General features: G+C 43.2%; 1 long non-coding RNA gene across 1 annotated transcript in view; it reads left to right on the top strand.

The window, feature by feature from the left end:
• Nucleotides 1–2,283: 2,283 nt before the first annotated feature.
• The window catches only part of LOC310750828, a 107,996-nt gene continuing 89,553 nt past the window's right edge, over nt 2,284–20,726 (top strand). The window contains exon 1 of the long non-coding RNA XR_014542316.1: nt 2,284–2,397. This is a non-coding gene — a long non-coding RNA (uncharacterized lncRNA). The remainder of the gene's footprint in view (nt 2,398–20,726) is intronic.

Here is a 20,726-nt window from a genome sequence, read left to right as displayed (position 1 = left end):
TCTAGGAGCCTCCTTTTTCAGAGTCATGGTGAACACATGTCTCCAAAAAGGTATATATCTTAATTAGGCAACAGATACATACATACATACATACATACATATGTATGTATATATATTGCCTAATTAAAAAAATGCATTTAACTTAATTAGGCAGTAGATAGTTAGACATGGGTTAACTTGGCTGATGGAAATATTTATATCCAGACCCAAGGCAGCTTAACAACCAACCTAAGAAACAGTGAACAACACACACTAATCAAACCAGCAGCTGAAATAACTATGGACAGGGGAGAAATTTAGCTAAGTTTGCATTTAAATACTTCCCTCCCCCATTCACACTTCCTGAAACAATACCTGAAATGCACTTCCTTCAGAGCTGCACCTCTGACTTTTGCAATGCATTTCTCCAATTAAATGACATGTACAAAAAAGGTTATATTAGGGGAAAGAATGTACCGTATATCAATGCATGTAGTAAAAACAACGCACCAAAAATGCATCTTATTTACGGAAATACGTCAATGTGTATGTTACCCTCTGGCTTCTTATTCTTCATTCTTGTTGGAGTACTTAAATACTTTCTGATATTCAGGATTGTAATTTGGTGTGCTGGTTTGCTCTTGTTATTTCATTCTGCAACTCCGTATTGCCTTTCCTATTTCTTTGTCACTTCCTTATTTTCCCCCGTCTGTATGTTTTTGTATGTAATGAAAATTCAATAAAAAGCTTTTTCTAAAACAAACAAACAGACAAACAAACAATATGTATATTAAGAGAAAATGCCTATCTGAGGAAATCTGCACAAAAAATTGAAAGAATTTTCAAGAGCACATTAAAAAAAACCAAATACCGTATTTTTCGCTCTATAAGACGCACCAGACCACAAGATGCACCTAGTTTTTGGAGGAGGAAAGAAAGAAAAAAAAATATTCTGAATCTCAGAAGCCAGAACAGCAAAAGGGATCGCTGCGCAGTGAAAGCAGCAATCCCTCTTGCTGTTCTGGCTTCTGTGATAGCTGCACAGCCTGCATTCGCTCCATAAGACACACACACATTTCCCCTTACTTTTTAGGAGGGAAAAAGTGAGTTTTATAGAGCACAAAATATGGTAAATTCCAAACTAACGCCCATAATGTGGTGAACTCTAAAGCTGGAAAAATGAGATACGCAGAAACCAAAATGGACAGATTTGTCTACCTCTTGTAAAAGCAGACATAAGTGATATTCAATTATCCAAGAACACGCTTACTGAAAGGTATATCTGAAGAGAGTTGTTGTTGGTTTTAGTTGATGCCTAAATTAACAAAGAGAAGGAGCCATCTGGATCTCCTGTAACATGCCCAGCCTGGGTGTCACCAACAAGGCTGGGTGTCACCGATCAAGCTGGGTGCCACTAACCAGGAAGACATGGGAGAAAATGCTGGGGTGCCCTTGGGGGTGGCCCTGGGAAGATCAGCTCTTTTCTGCTCCATCCCAGTGGTTCCCAAACCTTTTCCGGCCACCGCCCCTTAGTTCCACAAACTCATCCCCAGTGCCCCTACCCTATACAAAGCATTATTCATTATTTGGTTTGCACGACCCACTAAAGAAGATAACACAGCAAAATTCAAAACAGTAACAGTTAATTGCACATTTATTCCATATCCAATTTAAACTGTTTAGATTAATTAATTCAGCAAAATGGATGGATTTGATCCAGTGATACCAGCTTTTCAAAGTCTGATAGTCAGCGTCCCCCTTGCTTCTTAGCAGTGGCATAGCGTGGGTTGCCGGTGCCCAGGGCTGCTCAGAATGGTGGGGGGGAGGGAGGGAAATGGACAGACTACTCAACTGCCTAAAGGCATCTGTGTCACCCAGGAGATCTCAGCTGCAGAGTTAAGAAAAGAAGAGTCATTCTGTTGTCCGGAGAGGTCGCTTCCTGGTTTGCGTGGAGAAGCTGTTTTCTTTTCTTTTCTTTTTTTCCAATTTTTAAATTAAATTTTCCAAATTTATAACAAACATAAACAAAAAACATCAAAAAACAAACAAACAAACAAACATATACCCTAACTGTAAAAATTCCACTTTTGTTATCATTGTTGGGTGACTTCCTCGAGTCCCCCTGGCTGAGTTTCCATATAAATCATTGTAGCAGTTTTCCAAAACTAATTTCACATAAAATTTACTTGATCCATTAACCTCTTATCATTTTAACTTTTATCCATAGTATTCTACAACATCACATATTTAAATCCTAGGCCAATCTGATACTCGCAAGTAATTCTATTTAATTTATCTTAACATATTTAACTAAATAATCTTTGAATTTCTTCCATTCTTCTTGATACTTCTCCTCCTTCTGGTCGCGGACTCTTCCGGTCAGGTCGGCTAGCCCTGAAAAATCCATCATCTTCATCTGTCATTCCTCCACTGTTGGTACTTCTTGTGATTTCCAATTTTTGGCCAGCAAAATTCTAGCAGCAGTTGTGGCATACAAAAACAATCTGACATCTTTTTTGGGCAATTCCAAACCTATTATTCCAAGTAGAAAGGCTTCTGGTTGCTTAATAAATGTATATTTCAACATTTGGAGAAGCTGTTTTCAGTGGAGCCCAGCAATGGAAGCGTACAGCTGTTTTGAGGCAGCACCAGGTGTTGAATTTTTTCACCCCTAACAATTTTCCACCTGGGGCAATTGCCCCTGTGCCCCCAAGCTACATCACTGCCTCTTAGCACCTTCCCAGGTGCTGCCCACTCTGAGAACCACACGGCTCTGTCCTGAGTTCTGCTTCCAGGTCATGCTCTCCTGTGATGGGATGCTGGTGAGTGAAGGGAACACATGCAAAAGTACAGGCTTGTAACATGATAACGCAACTGAGTAAGAAAGTATGATGGGGATTGCTATTATTTTCACTTACGAATCACTTCCACCGAAGTACCTCAAATATACGTAAGGCAAACAAGGCTGTGCTTTTCCCCACAACACCATCTTTATGAGCAGTAAACAAATGAGTAGATTCGGAAGGGGCGTGTTGTCTGGATAATGAGCCCGACTTTGTAGCCCAGGAGATGAGACACACAAGCGATCCCTTGTGTGCTCCTCTCCCGACTGGAGGTCTTTTGTCTTTATCTCGGAACAGAACAGCTGGGTTACTTGAGCCAAAGCAATGCCTCTTTTAAACCCAAGAGCCAGGCCGGCTTTGAAATATTTCCCTGGTAATGGGGGCTGCCAGGCCGTGAGCTGCCTCTTGGGCAATTTGCTCGTACAGAGTTTCATCTGTTGCTTAATGAGCCCTGGAAGGGTCAAAGCACTTGAGTTCTGCGGTCGGAAAAAAAAGGCCCCCAAGAACTGATGATAGCTGAGTATCTTAAAATGGAAAGTCAGGAGGAAGGGATGGGGGGGCACACGCAGAATGAGCAGTAAATCATGGTGGGCTGTTGACACATTGCAAAAAAAAAAGAGAGGAAAATGTTGCAGGAGGAATGGAGGAAGACTGGCCTGGTATGATGTGCCTGTGACAGTTAAAGAGATTTGACAAACTGAGAACCACGCAGGTTGTAGTGGTTAGAGCGTCAGGCTGTTAAGACCTGGGAGAGATCAAGGTTCAAATCCCTACTCGGCTATGAAGCTCAATAGGCCCAGTCACTGCCTCTTTCAGACTAACGTACCTTAGAGGGTTGTGGGGATTAAATAAGGACTAGGATCTGGGAGAAACCAGGGGTTCAAATCCCCATTTGGCCATGGGGCTCACTGAGTGACCTTGGGTCAGTTGCTGCCTACCTCACAGGGTGGTTGTGGACATTAGATGAGGAGGGAGAGAACCACATATGCCACGTTGAGCTCCTTGGAGGAAATGGTGGTATATAAATATAATAAATACAATTTGTGGGGAGGAGGAAGGAGAATTTTAAGGTTTAAAACAGGCACCTCCAACCTGCGGCCCTCCAGATGTTTTGGCCTACAACTCCCATGATCGCTAGCTAACAGGACCAGTGGTCAGGGATGATGGGAATTGTAGTCCAAAACATCTGGAGGGCCGAAGGTTGGGGATGCCTGGTTTAAAACGTTTCCTCAAACCTCTTCATTGTTCCTCCCAACCCCAGCATTACACTCACTTATTCTTTCCCCTCTCCACTGCTGCTTTGACAGTGATGCTCCCTGGTTGTCCTCCGTCCTTGATTGATCCCAGCCCAATCAGAGATCCAGTGATAAGAAGGATGCCAGAGTGCCGCCTTGCCAATTAGACTTGCGACAGCGATTCGGCGTGAGGACAAAAAGTGCTGAGTCGCAAATTACATCCATGTCCCACCCTTCCTCCATAGTGTATGAGGCTCCTCACAGCAACCCTGTGAAGTAGGGCTATACTGAGCATAGCTGTCAACTTACAGATTTGAAAATAAGGGACCCGCAGCCTCGAAAATAAGGGATCAGCAGCCAAAATAAGGGATTTTAGTCAACCAGCAGCCAAACGAAGCCTCAAGTGGTGGTTCCCATAGCGCAGCAACCCGGCAAAGGAAAACCACCGTCACCTCTCCTGTGGGAAGCGCTGAGCAAAGGCGAGTCCTCAGGCAACGCGGCCAATTTGATTGGCACAAGGCATGCAAGCTCCACCCCCCAGTCGTTCTTAGACTCCTTATTGGGTGAGCAATGCAGCCAAGCAACACAGTTGGAGCCTCCCTCCTCCCTGGCCGGCAGGGAGGGAGGGAGAGGAGTTGCTTCCTTTGAAACCCAGGAAATTTAAGGGACATCATCAATAAGGGACAGCAGCGGGACATGGAGCTGGGATAAGGGACTGTCCCGCCAAATAAGGGACACTTGACAGCTATGATACTGAGGGTGTTGAAATTTTGTGCCCATAGCAATTTTGCGCCCAGGGCAACTCCCCCGGTGCCCCCACCACCACGCTACACAACCGCTGAGAGAATAGGGTGCTGACCTAGATGGTAGAGGCAGATTTAGGAGAGCGCAACCAATTTGGTCACACTGAGTGCAGAGCCTTGGGAGCACTGCAGGAGACGCCACAACTACGATTTAGAATGGAGCACAAATTTTGGCATTGCACAGGGCACCATTGGCATTTGAGACCCCAAGGTCCACCCCTGTAGATGGGTCATTGGACTGATCCAGCAGACTCTTCTAATGTTCTGACATTCCATGGAAAGAATCTGACCAGCTGTGTCATTAAATCTTCCTTCAGTACCAGTGGTAAGGTATTTCCCCTCACTATACCTGAAAGCAGCAGGCAAAGCTTAGGAGGGATGGTGGGGAAACTTCTGCCAATCCACGTAGGTGTCGCCTGAAGCAGCTGCCTCAGCCTACCTAATGGTTGGAGCGTTGGACAGGGAGAGAAGGTGTGCTCTCACTCCCTTCTGCGTAGAGGTATGTTTGCTGCTTGAGAAGTGCAAATTATTAAATGCAAAGAAAATTGAATTGTTCTCCCCTCCCCCGAGTTTCCCCCTCCCTTACAGGGCTCTTGACAGTTCCATGAAGCCTCCCCTCCCCGCCATCGTCTTCACCCCGCCTTGACGCACGTACAAAACTTCTTTCCCTTCCGCCCAGATGCACACCTGCAGGAAAACTTCCTGGCTTGCTCTCCTTCGGAGCTGTCATGGAGTCAAATAGTTTATGAGTCACTCGATGACAGATGAATTAACTGTGGAGAATGCGAATGACTTAATATATTCTGTGCTTTAAAATTACTTTTATACATGAGGTGTCACCATTTAATTTATAACTCAATCTGCTCGGTTTATGTTAGGAGCTGCAAGCTTCATTAGGTTCCTGCTATCTTAGGTGGAACCCAACTCGTTTTTCCTTAAAAGACAGACAGACAGACAGAGAAAGAGAGAGAGAGAGAGAGAACATTGTTAAACTGTAAAAAAACAATAACAAAAACCATTTTGCTTTTAACAGCTCTGCAGATCTAGGCAGAGAAAAACTATGAAGTCTAGTTGGAATCAAACAACAATGCTCTTGTTAAAAGATGGGATAACAGGCAAATTAAAAGATTGGATAATGGGTCTGTTTCCCCCCTGCAGGGTAAACAACAGCTACAGAAGGCTGATCCAGATTGGGAAAATTGAGAGAGAGAGTTAAAATCCTCTCCTGCAAGCCATGTCTCCAATCTGAATCAGCCTGCCATCAAAAGCTGCTACACAGGGATCTATCCTGTCAACGGATCTCCTGCTTCACATCTGATTTCATCCTGAGTTTGTTCACCAACCTGGGACTGATTTTTGCAGAAATGCATGTATGTTTTCTTATTTTCTATCCAAGCCTCTACATGTCTACTGAAAAGGGAGCCTCTCTAAGTTCAGCGGGGCTCACTCCCATTTACGTGGGTGTAGAATTGCAGACTAAATGGGGATTTCACACCCTGGGTATAATACAGCAGAGGAGAGAGAGAGAGAGAGAGAGAGAGAGAGAGAGAGAGAGAGAGAGAGAGAGAGAGAGAGAGTCGCTACCTTAGTAATCTTTACAACAAACTTGTAAGGTGGATCAGTATTGCAGATGGGGGCTGAGGTTGAGAAATGATTCCCATGTTAAAAGAAGCATCTGCTTGCTAAAGCCTCTTTCCCAGCCAGGGCACCTGCCCCTCCATCATGCCTTTCCAGTGACATAGGTTGTTACCAAAATGTGCATCCCCTAGCTTGTAAATACAAATATCAGTATTTGCAATGCCTGCCTCAAATGTAAAGCTAGGTGGTACCAAACACATGGGGTGGCATTCAATGCTAGTTTTATTCAGAGTAGACCCACCGAAGTTAATGGGCACGAGCAGCTTTGGTTCATTCGCTCATATGCCTTATTTGTGGTCAAGGACAGTCATTAACTCTTTCATTTGTATAGGCGTAAATTCTTAGAATGTATTTTGTAAAGCCAACCACTTAGTTGTATCTGACTATACTTTATTGTATTTGATTCATTTGCTGTGGTTTGTGGCTGACACAAATAAATATTTTATTAAAGTCTAATTTTAATGGGTCTACTTCAAGTAGGAGTAGCATTGAACGCAACCCGTCTGATTAAAGGCGCATTTTCTTGGGCTGTAGGAGCTCCCAACACAAGCTCTATTGGCATGAACGAAAACATTCTTCACCACTGGAATTCTTTAACAGTAAGGATTGGCACTGCAAACTGCCATTTGCTGATGGATCTAAGAAAAGCAGCTTTCAGAATCTTTTCCAAATATACAGTTTCATTAATAGCTGCCACAAAGCTTCCTGTTTTTCTGGTTTTTTAATTTCGCTCCGAAGGGAGGACTGATGACAATAGGAAACCAGTGAGCCTCGGCTATGGGAAGCTTAAAACACCTGCAAGTGTCTCCTTGAACAGGAGGTGATACAAGAAAATAAACCAGCAAATCCTCAGGAAATCAAGTATCTGACAGCGAATTAGCCGGCTGAGACCCTGCTTTGGTTCAGGGGGAGTTCAGGCATTCTTTGCTCATCAAAGTGTAGGAACTGGCTCTCTTTTTGAACATTCCAGTTGGTTGCAGATGGAAAGGCAATTTAAAGCACAGACTAAAATCTCGGTTACACCTTCGTTTTTCTTTGTCAGTATCTAGCTTTGTACACCTGACATAAACAGAGTCCTATTCTAGTAAACAGCTCCATGAAATTTGTACATAAAAATCCTTCGGTTGGCGTTTCGTTTGAATCCCCTTTAATGCCTGACCCAACAACAAAGTTGGGTCAAAGTTGTTACTGTTTTTAAACTCAATTTTATTAAATGTTTTCAACATATAATACAATAAAAGCCAAACAAAGCTAATATCTAAAGAGAACAGAATAATAAGAAAAGGAGAGAGAGAGAAAAGGAAGAAAAAAGAAACACATCCATACAAAGTTGATGATAACAACAACAACAACAATTTATTTTTTATACTCCACCCATCTGGCTGAGTTTCCCCAGCCACTCTGGATTAAAGCTTTGATCCAACAATTTTTTTGATATTGCGAGAAAAAAATCTATATTATTTCCCCCCATGATCTGTGGCATTCTGCCCTGTTATGGCACTTCACTTTCGTATCTTGTTTCTGTTTGAAATATACACGTTTGTAAAGCATTCATACTTCCAAGATTTAATGTTTTACTAATAGCCGGACTTCAGGAAAATCACATTTCCACCCCATGTAAGGTGGGAGTCCCTGAAACCCAGACATGTGAACTTTTATACTGTAATTTTTACTTTGACTTGAGTTGTCATGTACCGTAATTTACCCTCTTCTGACTAGTTTGCCACGGCATCCAGAAGATTTGTAATGCCCTATTTATTAGGCAGAGTCCCATAAATCACCGAACAGGTGGGCAACTTTTTCCTAAGTGTCGTTTGCGTAAGAGTTCAATTGATTGGTTGCAATACTTACCGTACATTGGAGAAATGGTACCGTGTCTGTATCATTGTTTGTGCTCTGGGTTTTAACCTGAACTTGGATTTATGATCATAAGAATAAACCAGAGATTACAACAATCATGAGTGAGAGTCAGAGAACTTTCCACATCGGGTCAAATGTTAAAGTTTCGCAAATGGATGAAATGTGTTCCAAGCAATTTGAACACCTCTGGCTGCCTCTGTGCTAGTCTGAATGGGAACCACTGACTCTAAATGATTCTACTGAGTGCTTATGCAGCACCATGTGCATTCTGGCCAGACCAAATTAATTTAACTGCTTTGGCTGATTCTGCATTCCAAAGCTTAAAAGCAATCAGTTTAAGAGAGGAGTCAGGCTGCTTCAAAATCCACTTATGTATCAGAAAGCACAGCAATTGCAAGTTAAGGCACTAGGGCTTAACTTCTGTGCTATGTAATAAATCAGGCATAGGCAAACTCGGCCCTCCAGAAGTTTTGGGACTACAACTCCCATCATCCCTGGCCACTGGTCCTGTTAGCTAGGGATGATGGGAGTTGTAGTCCCAAAACATCTGGAGGGCCGAGTTTGCCTATGCCTGTAGTAACTAAACACTTTCTACAGTATCATTGTTTACGCTCCCCTGCAGCAGCAGGGATGCGGAAACTTGGGCCCTCCAGAAGTTCCAGGACTCCTGCCCCCATCAGTCCCAGCCAGTGATCAAGGATAGCTCAGTTGGTAGAGCATGAGACTCCTAATCTCAGGGTCATGGGTTCAAGTCTCACATTGGGCAAAAAGATTCCTGCATTGCAGGGGGTTGGAATAGACGACCCTCATGGTCCCTTCCAACTCTACAATTCTGTGAGTTGTAGTTGAACAGCCTCTGGAGGGCCAGAGATATCCCCCACCCTAGCAGGAGCTGCTTCAGGCATTAGGTCTTGAGAGGGAAGCCCCAGCGCCCTGAACCGGGCTTGAAAGCAAATGGGTAGCTCTTTCAGAATTGGTTTCTGTGATCCCATCTGGCTACACCATAATGGATTATGCTCTGCCTCCACTGTCAGAGGCATTACACCTCTGAATTCCTGTTGCTCAGAATCGCAGGTGGGGAAGATGCTCTTGTGGTCAGGTTCCACTCACTGACTTCCCCCAGGCATCTGGTTGGCCACTGTGAGAGCAGAACACTGGACTAGGTGGGTCTTTCACCTGATCCAGCTGAAGGCTCTTCTTATACTCTTGTGAACTAGTGACTATTCTGACAGCGACATTGTGTGCCAATCAAAGCCTCCAAGTCATCTTGAAGGGCAATGGCACGCCATGCGTTACATTCTTGAAGTAACCAGAGCACAGGAGACCGGCTTACATTAAGAACAGCAGCAAAGGGTGTTGGCTGAGTCCGATCTTTGTGAATTCTGAGATGAACGGACTTGGTCTTCACCTCCTGGACTAATATCAGAACTCAGGGGTTGTAGCCAACTAACTTTGACTTTGAGTCAACCCATGCAAATTAATGGACGTAAGTTTGCCATGTCTATTCATAGCAATGTGTCTGCTCTGGGTAGTACTGGCAATTGAGACAATCCCTAGGCTGCAAACCTAACCTCGCTTACCTGGGAGTAAGCCCCGTTGAATTCAGTAGGACTTATTCCTGAGCAGTGGAGGTTGGTCCATTAGGGCTAAGGGGCACTGCCCCACCAATCCCAGCCTGCCCTCACCCAGTCCCTCCTCCTCCTCCTCCTTAGTCTTGTGGTTGCCCTTGTAGAACCCAGCAGGGAGGATCACGGGGCAAAACTAGAATTTGTTGGCTCTGTCTGGTCATTGGCTCTGGTGCCCCCTACTGTGGGTCTCCCTTCCTCCCATCCTACCCGTCCCCAATGGGCACCAGTCACCACTGGTGTAGCTGTGCCTTGTGAAGCTACCAGCTGCTTGCAGCCAAGAGATATTCTTGCACTTAGCTTGCAATCTGCACATCCTCCACTGGAGGCTAAGTGTCACGCTACAGTGAACTTTCTCTTGCTTTGCCTGCATGGATCCATGTTGCTCTTCTCCTCTGCAGAAACTCTTGAGAGCCTTGGCTGAGGCCCTTAATCCACTCCCTCCCCGTGTGCTTCCAGTTTCGTGAGATTCTCTTTGCACTTACGACAGCGGCTGTCACCCTGCTGGCTTGCGGCTCCCCATCAATTTATGCACAAATAGGACTAAGAAGAAGGAAAGCCTTTGTCTGGCAGATGCTCCTTTGTAAATCCGACCACAAATGATTATTTCTCTACACCTATCGATGACTAACTCTTTTGTAACCAGGATGGGAAAGTGTCTTACCTAACTGACGTTTAATGGGCTAAGTATTTCTGCGGTATTAAATCACCGGGGAATAATTGCTTTATTTACATTTAAATGAAGGACACTTTGTGGGCTGAGGAGATCTTTGAGAAGGTGTATTCATTTCCTTGGGTTCCCATGAGTAATGCACATTAATCAATGACTAATCGGTTTGTGCATGTGTGTACTGAGACATGTACAAGGATGAGCAGAAAACCAAGTCCATTTCTATGACTCTCTATTTTCCCTTGAGCACCTGGGAAAGTTCTAATCATGTCTTTTTCACAGACCACTCCATTTTTCTAAAGGGAAATGCAGATTTCCGAAGGACAGCTGTGCTTCAGCTTGTGTGTTTGCATTGAGAAGGTGAAGCTAGGTAGGTTCACATTAAGATACAAACCGGATGAACTTTTCTCCTATCCCTAATGTGGGGCCCGTCTGCTGCAGCTGCTCCTTGGGTTACCTGAAAACCAGCCAGCTGTGAGTCCTGCAAGATGTGGTCCTTGACCTCTGTCTGGATCATTTCCATCAGGCTTAGGATGGGGGAGCCCTGCCTGACTCCAGCTACAGATGCTGCTCACTGTACCTAGAAACCATCAAACTGGAATCTTAAGAACCTCCTCATTTCCAGTTTCTGACGCTGAATTGGCCATTGAAAAGATCCCTGCTAGATTTCTTTTTTAAAATAGGGCTTTCTATTCCATGGTGGTCTTTGCCTGAAAACAATATACCCATTTTTGGTCAGTCTGTGAGCGCTTGGAGAGTGGCAGTTTGTTCCTTTTCAACTTGTGAATTCCAGAAAAGAGAGCACGGTTTTTATATTTTTCTGTCGAGGTATTTTTCCATAGAGAATGATAGGTGTGTGCAAGAAGTCTGTGTGATCGTTAAAATACCACCTTGAACCATCATCATGCTGTTGTCATATTTTGTGTCTCCTAAATCCACAGTAATCTAGCTGACTTGTTTGTGTAAAATGTTATTTTGACCAGAGCAACAGTAATTAAAAACATTTTTTTAAAAAATTAAAAAACAAAAAGTGAAGAAGAAGACAACAAAGAGTGCTAGATCAGCCCATCTAGTCCACTTACAGTGGATGGACGCGGGTGGCGCTGTGGTCTAAACCACTGAGCCTCTTGGGCTTGCCAATCAGAAGGTCGGCAGTTCAAATCCCCACAACGGGGTGAGCTCCTGTTGCTCGGTCCCTGCTCCTGCCAACCTAGCAATTCAAAAGCACACCAGTGCAAGTAGATAAATAGGTACCACTGCAGCAAGAAGGTAAACAGCGTTTCCATGTGCTCTGGTTTCTGTCACGGTGTTCTGTTGCACCAGAAGCGGTTTAGTCATGCTGGCCACATGACCTGGAAAGCTGTCTGTGGACAAATGCTGGCTTCCTTGGCCTGAAAGCGAGATGAGTGCCGCAACCCCATAGTTGCCTTTGACTGGATTTAACCATCCAGGGATCCTTTATCTTTATCTGCCTGAGTGCAATAGTGCTTTACCCATTTGTGATTCCCATCAACTGCCGTACTGCCTCAGAAAGTGGAGGTAGAGCACAGCCAGCGTGGTTTGTGGCCATTGGTTGCCTTCTTCTCCATGACTTTGCCTAATCCTCTTTTTAAGCCTTCTTGCTTCAGGACAGCATTTAATCTGAGAGAGGATGCATTTGCACAACTTCCTTGTATTTCTATTGTAAGCCCTTAGTATGAATTAGCCATAGATTGCCAAACCTTTGTGCAACATATATGAGGTGTTTTGATTAGTTTATTAATATTTGTATTATTATTTGCATTCATCTGTCCCCTTGCACAGACGAAAGGTCTCAAAGTGACTTACAACATAATGAAACACAAAAACAGCTAAAATCAGTTTTTAAAAATAACAATAGCAGCAATAACAAATTTGACAAAACTTCCGAAAGTGCTCATCCAGTAATACTATGAAAAAGACAAATCCTAGCACACACCCTATTTAAAGATGACCAGCACCTAAGAGGCCAGAATCATACTAAGGTGTGGTCCAAAATTAGCAACCAAAAAGTCTGGGATAACATGGAGGTCTTCTCCTGATGCCTAGAAGCTTATAATGATGGCGCCAGATTTGCTACACATTCCACAAATGAAGTACCACCACTAAAGAGGCTCAACCTCACATTGCCACCCTCTGGTAGACATTTTTAATGTATCCTGTAGCTGCTACTATTTTAGTTGTTTCTCTATTTCACTCATTCCCCATGTGGATGGTACAGCCCCCTGTGAGGTGGTGGAATTACTTGTTTAGTCATTTAGTTGTGTCCGACTCTTTGTGACCCCTGGACCAGAGCACGCTAGGCACTTCTGTCTTCCACTGCCTCCCACAGTTTGGTCAAACTCATGTTCGTAGCTTCGAGAACACTGTCATCATCTCGTCCTCTGTTGTCCCCTTCTCCTTGTGCCCTCCATCTTTCCCAACATCAGGGTCTTTTCCAGGGAGTCTTCTCTTCTCATGAGGTGGCCAAAGTATTGGCACCTCAGCTTCAGGATCTGTCCTTCCAGTCAGCACTCAGGGCTGATTTCCTTAAGAATGGATAGGTTTGATCTTCTTGCAGTCCATGGGAGTCTCAAGAGTTTCCTCCAGCACCATAATTCAAAAGCATCAATTCTTCGGCGATCAGCCTTCTTTATGGTCCAGCTCTCACTTCCATACATCACTACTCGGAAAACCATGGCTTTAACTATACAGACCTTTGTCGGCAAGGTGATGTCTCTGTTTTTTAAGATGCTGTTTAGGTTTGTCATTGCTTTTCTCCCAAGAAGCAGGTGTTTTTTTAATTTTGTGACTGCTGTCATCATCTGCAGTGATCATGGAGCCCAACAAAGTAAAATCTCTCACTGCCTCCATTTCTTCCCCTTCTATTTGCCAGGAGGTGATGGGACCAGTGGCCATGATCTTCGTTTTTTTGATGTTGAGCTTCAGACCATATTTTGCGCTCTCCTCTTTTACCCTCATTAAAAGGTTCTTTAATTCCTCCTCACTTTCTTCCATCAACGTTGTGTCATCTGAATATCTGAGGTTGTTGATATTTCTTCCGGCAATCTTAATTCCGGCTTGGGATTCATCCAGCCGAGCCTTTCGCATGATGAATTCTGCATATAGGTTAAATAAGCAGGGAGACAATATACAGCCTTTTCATACTCCTTTCCCAATTTTGAACCAATCAGTTGTTCCATATCTAGTTCTAACTGTAGCTTCTTGTCCCACATAGAGATTTCTCAGGAGACAGATGAGGTTATCAGGCACTCCCATTTCTTTAAGAACTTGCCATAGTTTGCTGTGGTCGACACAGTCAAAGGCTTTTGCATAATCAATGAAGCAGAAGTAGATGTCTTTCTGGAACTCTCTAGCTTTCTCCATAATCCAGCGCAAGTTTGCAATTTGGTCATATCCACTTCTAACTGTAGCTTCTTGTCCCACATAGAGATTTCTGGGGCTTGAATAACTCAGAAAAGCTATGAGCTATGCTGTGCAGGGCCACCCAAGACGGACAGGTCATAGTGGAGAGTTTTGACTAAACATAATCCACCTGGAGCAGGAACCAGCAAGCCACTCCAGTATCCCTGCCAAGAAAACTCCATGGACAAAACAACAGGGATTACTTAGAGGGGCAGATAGAGGCAAAGGCATGCCAGTGTATGTGTGCGGGAAGTGTAAATGACTATCAGACTTTAAAAAGCTGATATCCCTGGAACAAGTTCATCTTTTCCTTTTTGAATTAATTAAACTAAATACTTCTAATTGGATGTTGAATAAATGTGCAATTAATTGCTGCTGTTTGGAATTCTGTTGCATTATTTTCTTCCTTAGTGGGTCATGCAAACAACTATTCCAAATAATGCTTTTTACAGGGCAGGGGGCACTAGGGATGAGTTTATGGAACCAAGGGGACAATGACCTGAAAAACTTTGGGAACCACTGTTCTATTTTATTATGTCAACTTTTCTGATGTTGTGGATCTCTTTGAGTATTGGTTACCATGAGAAAGTGAGAAATACTCATTATTTCATACTCATACATGAGAAATGCTCTTTGAGTATTGGTTACCATGAGAAAGTAACATTACAGATCAACTGGTGATGATAAATTTACCTTGGGAACAGGCCAGAAAACAGGAAAAATGGACAATTGGAGCACATATATTAGCACTCACTTAATCGCCCTGTATTGTAATCCCTTCGCATGTAAAAATAGATTTGTTATTTTCTCCCATCAGCTGAAAGGGGTGTCTGAGCAGTGCTCCCCTCAGGTCTTGGCAGATCAGCTCCTTGTATGCAAAGTGCCCGACAATTTATTAACAGTTTCCATCATGATTCCCCCCCCTTGCTGCCGTGACTGCTCACGAAGCAACTGATTTCCAGCCAGGGTAATTAATTTAAGTAGCAGAAGTGGATCCAGCCTGACTTCTCCTCCGTTTACATGATGTCAGCAGAAACTAAGCCAAGCCAGACATAACAACGACTTGATAGCCAAATCCAATACAAATCAGATCTACCTAGGGCCATGTTCTCCTCCCATCCACACTGGGCCTGCCCTGGAATAACCTCACCAGCTCTGCCAAAGAAGCTGCTGGTTGTTCTGATGAGACTGAGAGGAGAAGAGGTGCTTGGCAGGTTTTTCCTTCACATGACATTTGCGGGAAGATGCTGATGGACTGCGATTTCAACTAGAACACGAATGCATTGATAACATGTTGAGAAGGAAACTGTGCATCTTTTGTGTGTGTGTAAGAGCACAGTTGGGACACGGGTGGCGCTGTGGGTTAAACCACAGAGCCTAGGACTTGCTGATCAGAAGGTCGGCGGTTTGAATCCCCACGACGGGGTGAGCTCCCGTTGCTCGGTCCCAGCTCCTGCCAACCTAGCAGTTTGAAAGCACGTCAAAGTGCAAGTAGATAAATAGGTACCGCTCCGGCGGGAAGGTAAAGGGTGTTTCCGTGCGCTGCTCTGGTTTGCCAGAAGCGGCTTAGTCATGCTGGCCACATGACCGGCTGTACGCTGGCTCCCTCGGCCAATAAAGTGAGATGAGCGCCACAACCCCAGAGTCGGCCACAACTGGACCTAATGGTCAGGGGTCCCTTTACCTTTACCTTAAGAGCACAGTTAGAGGAGGAGTAGGAGATACTTGAGGGTCGTAGGGTTGTGTCCAAAGCAGCGCCATGGAACTCGTTCTGCAGGCAAGGATTTCTGCTTGTGCAATGCAACTTCTCCCTCTCCTCCCACCCTGCTAAATCTGTTCTAGGGGATCCTCCAATCCTCCGGAGCAGATTGGGGGAGGCTGTAGGGCATCACTGTGTGAGAAGATCCATTGCACAAGCGGAAATCCTTGTGCGGGCAGGATGCGTTAGTTGGATCCTGCCCTTTGGGTTGCATCCAATGCTTATCCTACTCTGAGTATGGAAGTGAGTGGACATGGGTTTACTTTGAGGAGATCTTAGGTGGGTACAACCTATTGAATAATGGAATTAGACTTCATCTAGTCCAGCACTGGAATGTTGGCTGTCCAATCTCTGCAGGAAGACCACCAGTGAAGAACAGTCTACCCAATCCTCTTGGTCATTGGTTCCATTCCCAAACTGCTCTTAATATCAATCTAGCACAGACCCACAACATTCATTTAAGGTGCATCCAATGCACATCTCAAGCACATGGCTTCCCTCAAAGAATCCCAGGAACTGTAATTTGACCAGGGTGCTGGGAATTGTAGATCTGGGAGGGAGAAACTTCGGTTCCCAGGACCCTTTGGGCAAGTCACATCCTTTAAATGTGTGCTTGATATGCTTTAAGTCTGTGTGGTTATTATTATTGTTGTTATTATTCTTTGTTATTAAATTTATTTATATCCTGCCTTCTTCCCAGACCAGGATTCAAGGCAGCTTACACAAATAAAAACAACACTGATAAAACACAGGAGGCTATATATATATATATATATATATATATATATATATATATATGAATTAAAACAATATATAAACAGATCTGTAAAAATACAGATAGTAGGAATAGCACAGCACCTTTTAAAAACCCTTTCCTTTAAATAAAAGTAAGTTCCCAAAGGCCTGTTGGAATAAAACAGCCTTTGCCTGATGGCAGAAGGACAAGGAGGGAGCCAATCTAGTTTCTCTAGGGAGAGCTAAAGTCTGGGAGCAGCCACCAAGAAGGCCCTGGTGTGTTGTGTGCTTTTAGGAACATAGAAAGCTCCTTTTTACAGAGTCAGACCCTCAGTCCGTCTAGCTCACTACTGTCTACCCTGACTGGCAGAATCTCTCCACAGTTTGGGACTTAAGCCCAGGACCTTCTGAATGCAAAGCAGATGCTCCATTGTCGAGCTGCATGCCTGGGCTACAGTTTTTAAGCACAAGGCACATGCTTAATTGTTGAGCAAGTGCGGAGAGTTAAAATCAAGATGTAGAAATATGGAAATATCGACGAGAGGCAGGACTGAGATTTGGCCGAAATATTGGGAAATTTTGGAACAAGAAGGAGATAAACTGAAATTGCAGAGTTTTGAGAAATTAAAAGATAAAGTGCGAGACTGGCTACATTATTATCAAATAAGAGAGGCCTATAATTTGGACAAAAAAATTGGCTTCCAGGTGGAAAAATCAAAATTGGAAACAGAATTGTTAGATCCCAAAACTAAGATACTTTCAAGAATGTATAACTTGCTGTTGAAATGGAATACGCAGGATGAAACGGTTAAATCTGCTATGATTAAATGGGCACAAGATATTGGTCATAACATTATGTTTGTGGACTGGGAACAGTTGTGGACCACCGGTATGAAATTTACGGCATATAATGCCGTAAGAGAGAATATTATGAAAATCATATATAGGTGGTACATGACACCAGTCAAGCTTGCAAAAATATATCATTTGCCTGATAACAAATGTTGGAAATGTAAAGAAAATGAAGGTACATTTTTTCACCTTTGGTGGACGTGCCCAAAGATTAAGGCTTTCTGGAAGATGATCTATAATGAAATGAAAAAGGTATTTAAATATACCTTCCTGAAGAAACCAGAGGCCTTTCTCCTGGGCATAGTCGGCCAATTGGTGCCGAAGAAGGACAGAACTTTCTTTATGTACGCAACAACAGCAGCAAGAATACTGATTGCAAAGTATTGGAAGACACAAGATTTACCCACCCTGGAAGAGTGGCAGATGAAGGTGATGGACTATATGAAATTAGCGGAAATGACTGGCAGAATCCGAGACCTGGGAGAAGAGTTGGTGGAAGAAGACTGGAAGAAATTTAAAGACTATCTTCAGAAACACTGTAAAATTAATGAATGTTAAAAATGATGTTGGATTGAAAATAAGTGGCATTAGCAACAAAGTTATGATAATATGCAAAAATGAATTGATAAAGGATGAAAATATAGAGGTACAATATGTTAAGATATAGAGTTAAGATAAATGAAAGAGGGTAAGGATTTGCTGACTTGATTACTTAAATGGGAATACAAAAAGGGGAGGTGTGAGGAGGTCAAGGAAACAAGCTAACGAATTTAAAGTTATAAAAAATGGATTTGTTTTTAATTCTTTTTTATCTATCTTTTTTTTTGTATCTTGTATTTTTATTTTTTTATTTTTTATGAATTTTTGTACGTTTTTGTTTTTTTATCTTTTTCTTTTACTATGTTTCTCTTTGTATTTTCTAAACCTATGTTTTTGTAAAATCTCAATAAATATTTTATTAAAAAAAACAAAAAAAAGGACTGAGATTTGGACATGCTTCAAGGTTCAGACTATGGGAAGCCGTAAAATTAATAATTACAATTCGGAAGATAATTAGACCTCTTTTTATTTTAGTTTTTATTTTTATTGGATTATGATTTGATATGTTAATTGGATGTCTTTTATTAGAAAATTAATAAAATTGATTTTTATTAATTTTATTATATAAAATAATAAATTATTAATAATAAAATTAATAATAAAATTAATAAATTATTACAAAATTAATAAAAACGATCTAATAAAAATAATAATTGCTGAGCAAGTGCAAACCTTTGTTAGAAGCAGTGGCATGCAGTCAGTGGACTAGGGGTACTAGGCTAGTCCTCTAAATGTTCCCAGTAAATTAGAGTATTAAAGTATTAAAGTATTTAAGCCTGCCATCTCCTTCCCAAAGCCTGGGAAGCCTCTGCTCAGCTTAGGGAGGGAGGCATGATGCTCACATGCACAACGTCACACATACACTGTTACACCCCCCCCCAATTGCCCTTGCAAGCTGGTGCCTCTGGCCTTAGCCGTTCTCCTACAAAACATTTCACCACACGCCACTGGTTAGAAGCTGATATTTTCCTTGGAGGCGCAAGCTTTTGCTTATGGCTTTAGCATTTCCCTTCCTTCCTTAACAGAGAGTGAATGCCACAAAGCTAAGCAACAGCTCTTCTCTCTACAAAAGGTAGGAGCCAACTGCCACTGTTTGCCTGCCCTACAAAATTCTTCCCCTCTCCCCATCAATGCCTTTTCTTTTAATTGCTGGAGAAATGCCACAGCACACTTTGAGAAACACTTGGAAATCTTTAAAACATGACATAGCGTTTTTGGAATGCAACCATTGAGCTGGGTGCCCTCTGGGCCCTTCAGATGTTTTCTCTTCTCAATCCTTTGGTGTAAAAATAAAAGGCACAGAAAATAAAGAACAAACTTATTTGTTTCTGCTCTCCTTTCACTGTCCTATGTGGCTCTCCTTGAGATGCCTCTGTCTGTAGTCACATGAACAAGTGATGTCTGTCGAAACAGGTTCATCGTCTTGGAGAAATGGAAGAAGAGGACAAAAGTGTGATGGAGTGATAAAAGCAGAATAATCCACAAGAACCCCAAACAGTGATGGCGACCATCTCCACCTTTAGGAACATAGGAAGCTGCCAGTCAGGCCTTTGGTTTAACTAGCTCAGTATTGTTTACACTGACCAGCAGCTGCTTTCCAGGGTTTCGGGCAAGTGATCTCTCCCAGCCCTGGGAATTCATTCTGCAACCTTCTGCAGGCAAAGCGGATGCTCTCCCACTGAGCCATGACTATTCCCTTTTAATCATGCCTATCGTTACCTTTGCCAACAAAGGTCCGTATAGTTAAAGCTATGGTTTTCCCAGTAGTGATGTATGGAAGTGAGAGCTGGACCATAAAGAAGGCTGATCGCCGAAGAATTGATGCTTTTGAATTATGGTGATGGAGGAGACTCTTGAGAGTCCCATGGACTGCAAGAAGATCAAACCTATCCATTCTTAAGAAAATCAGCCTTGAGTGCTGACTGGAAGGACAGATCCTGAAGCTGAGGCTCCAATACTTTGGCCACCTCATGAGAAGAGAAGACTCCCTGGGAAAGACCCTGATGTTGGGAAAGATGGAGGGCACAAGGAGAAGGGGACGACAGAGGATGAGATGGCTGGATAGTGTTCTCGAAGCTACAAACATGAGTCTGACCAAACTGCGGGAGGCAGTGGAAGACAGAAGTGCCTGGCGTGCTCTGGTCCATGGGGTCACGAAGAGTCAGACACGACTAAACGACTAAACAACAACAATCGTTATCTAGTGGAGTGATAAGAAACACTGAGGGTCGATTCACATGACCCAGGATTCATGCTCTAAAGGTGGCTCAATGAATTGTGCCTGTGTGTTTTAAGAAGAGTGCATTCATGATGCTTTGAACATTGAAATAATCACGTATTTCCCCCCTGGAAAGCCATGCTTCCATCTTGCCCCTTTCTCTGTTGTCTCCTCAAGCCAATTATAGTTTGAAGCCGTCGGACCTGTTCTTTGCAGACTGTCAAGCTAAACAAACAAATACGGTAAATAGGGCTGTGTGACTTTCCTGTTTCACTCTGATCCTGCAATAAAAATGCCTCCATAAGCTGAGGGTGAATGAATGAGCAGGTGATGCATTCTAGGCAGAGGAACAGGGATCTGGGGCCGCTGATAGTGCCTCTTAAAACCAGCTGCTGCTACAGGCAGCTAGAGGCTTCTGGTTAAAAAAAAAAAGAGGAGGTGCTGTTTAGGATTCCTGTGCAAACTAGGTACTACAGGTAATAAGTT

The sequence above is a fragment of the Podarcis filfolensis genome (assembly GCF_964270895.1).
Source record: "Podarcis filfolensis genome assembly, chromosome: 15".
Taxonomy (NCBI): domain Eukaryota; kingdom Metazoa; phylum Chordata; class Lepidosauria; order Squamata; family Lacertidae; genus Podarcis; species Podarcis filfolensis.
This window is presented reverse-complemented; position numbering and strand designations above follow the sequence as displayed.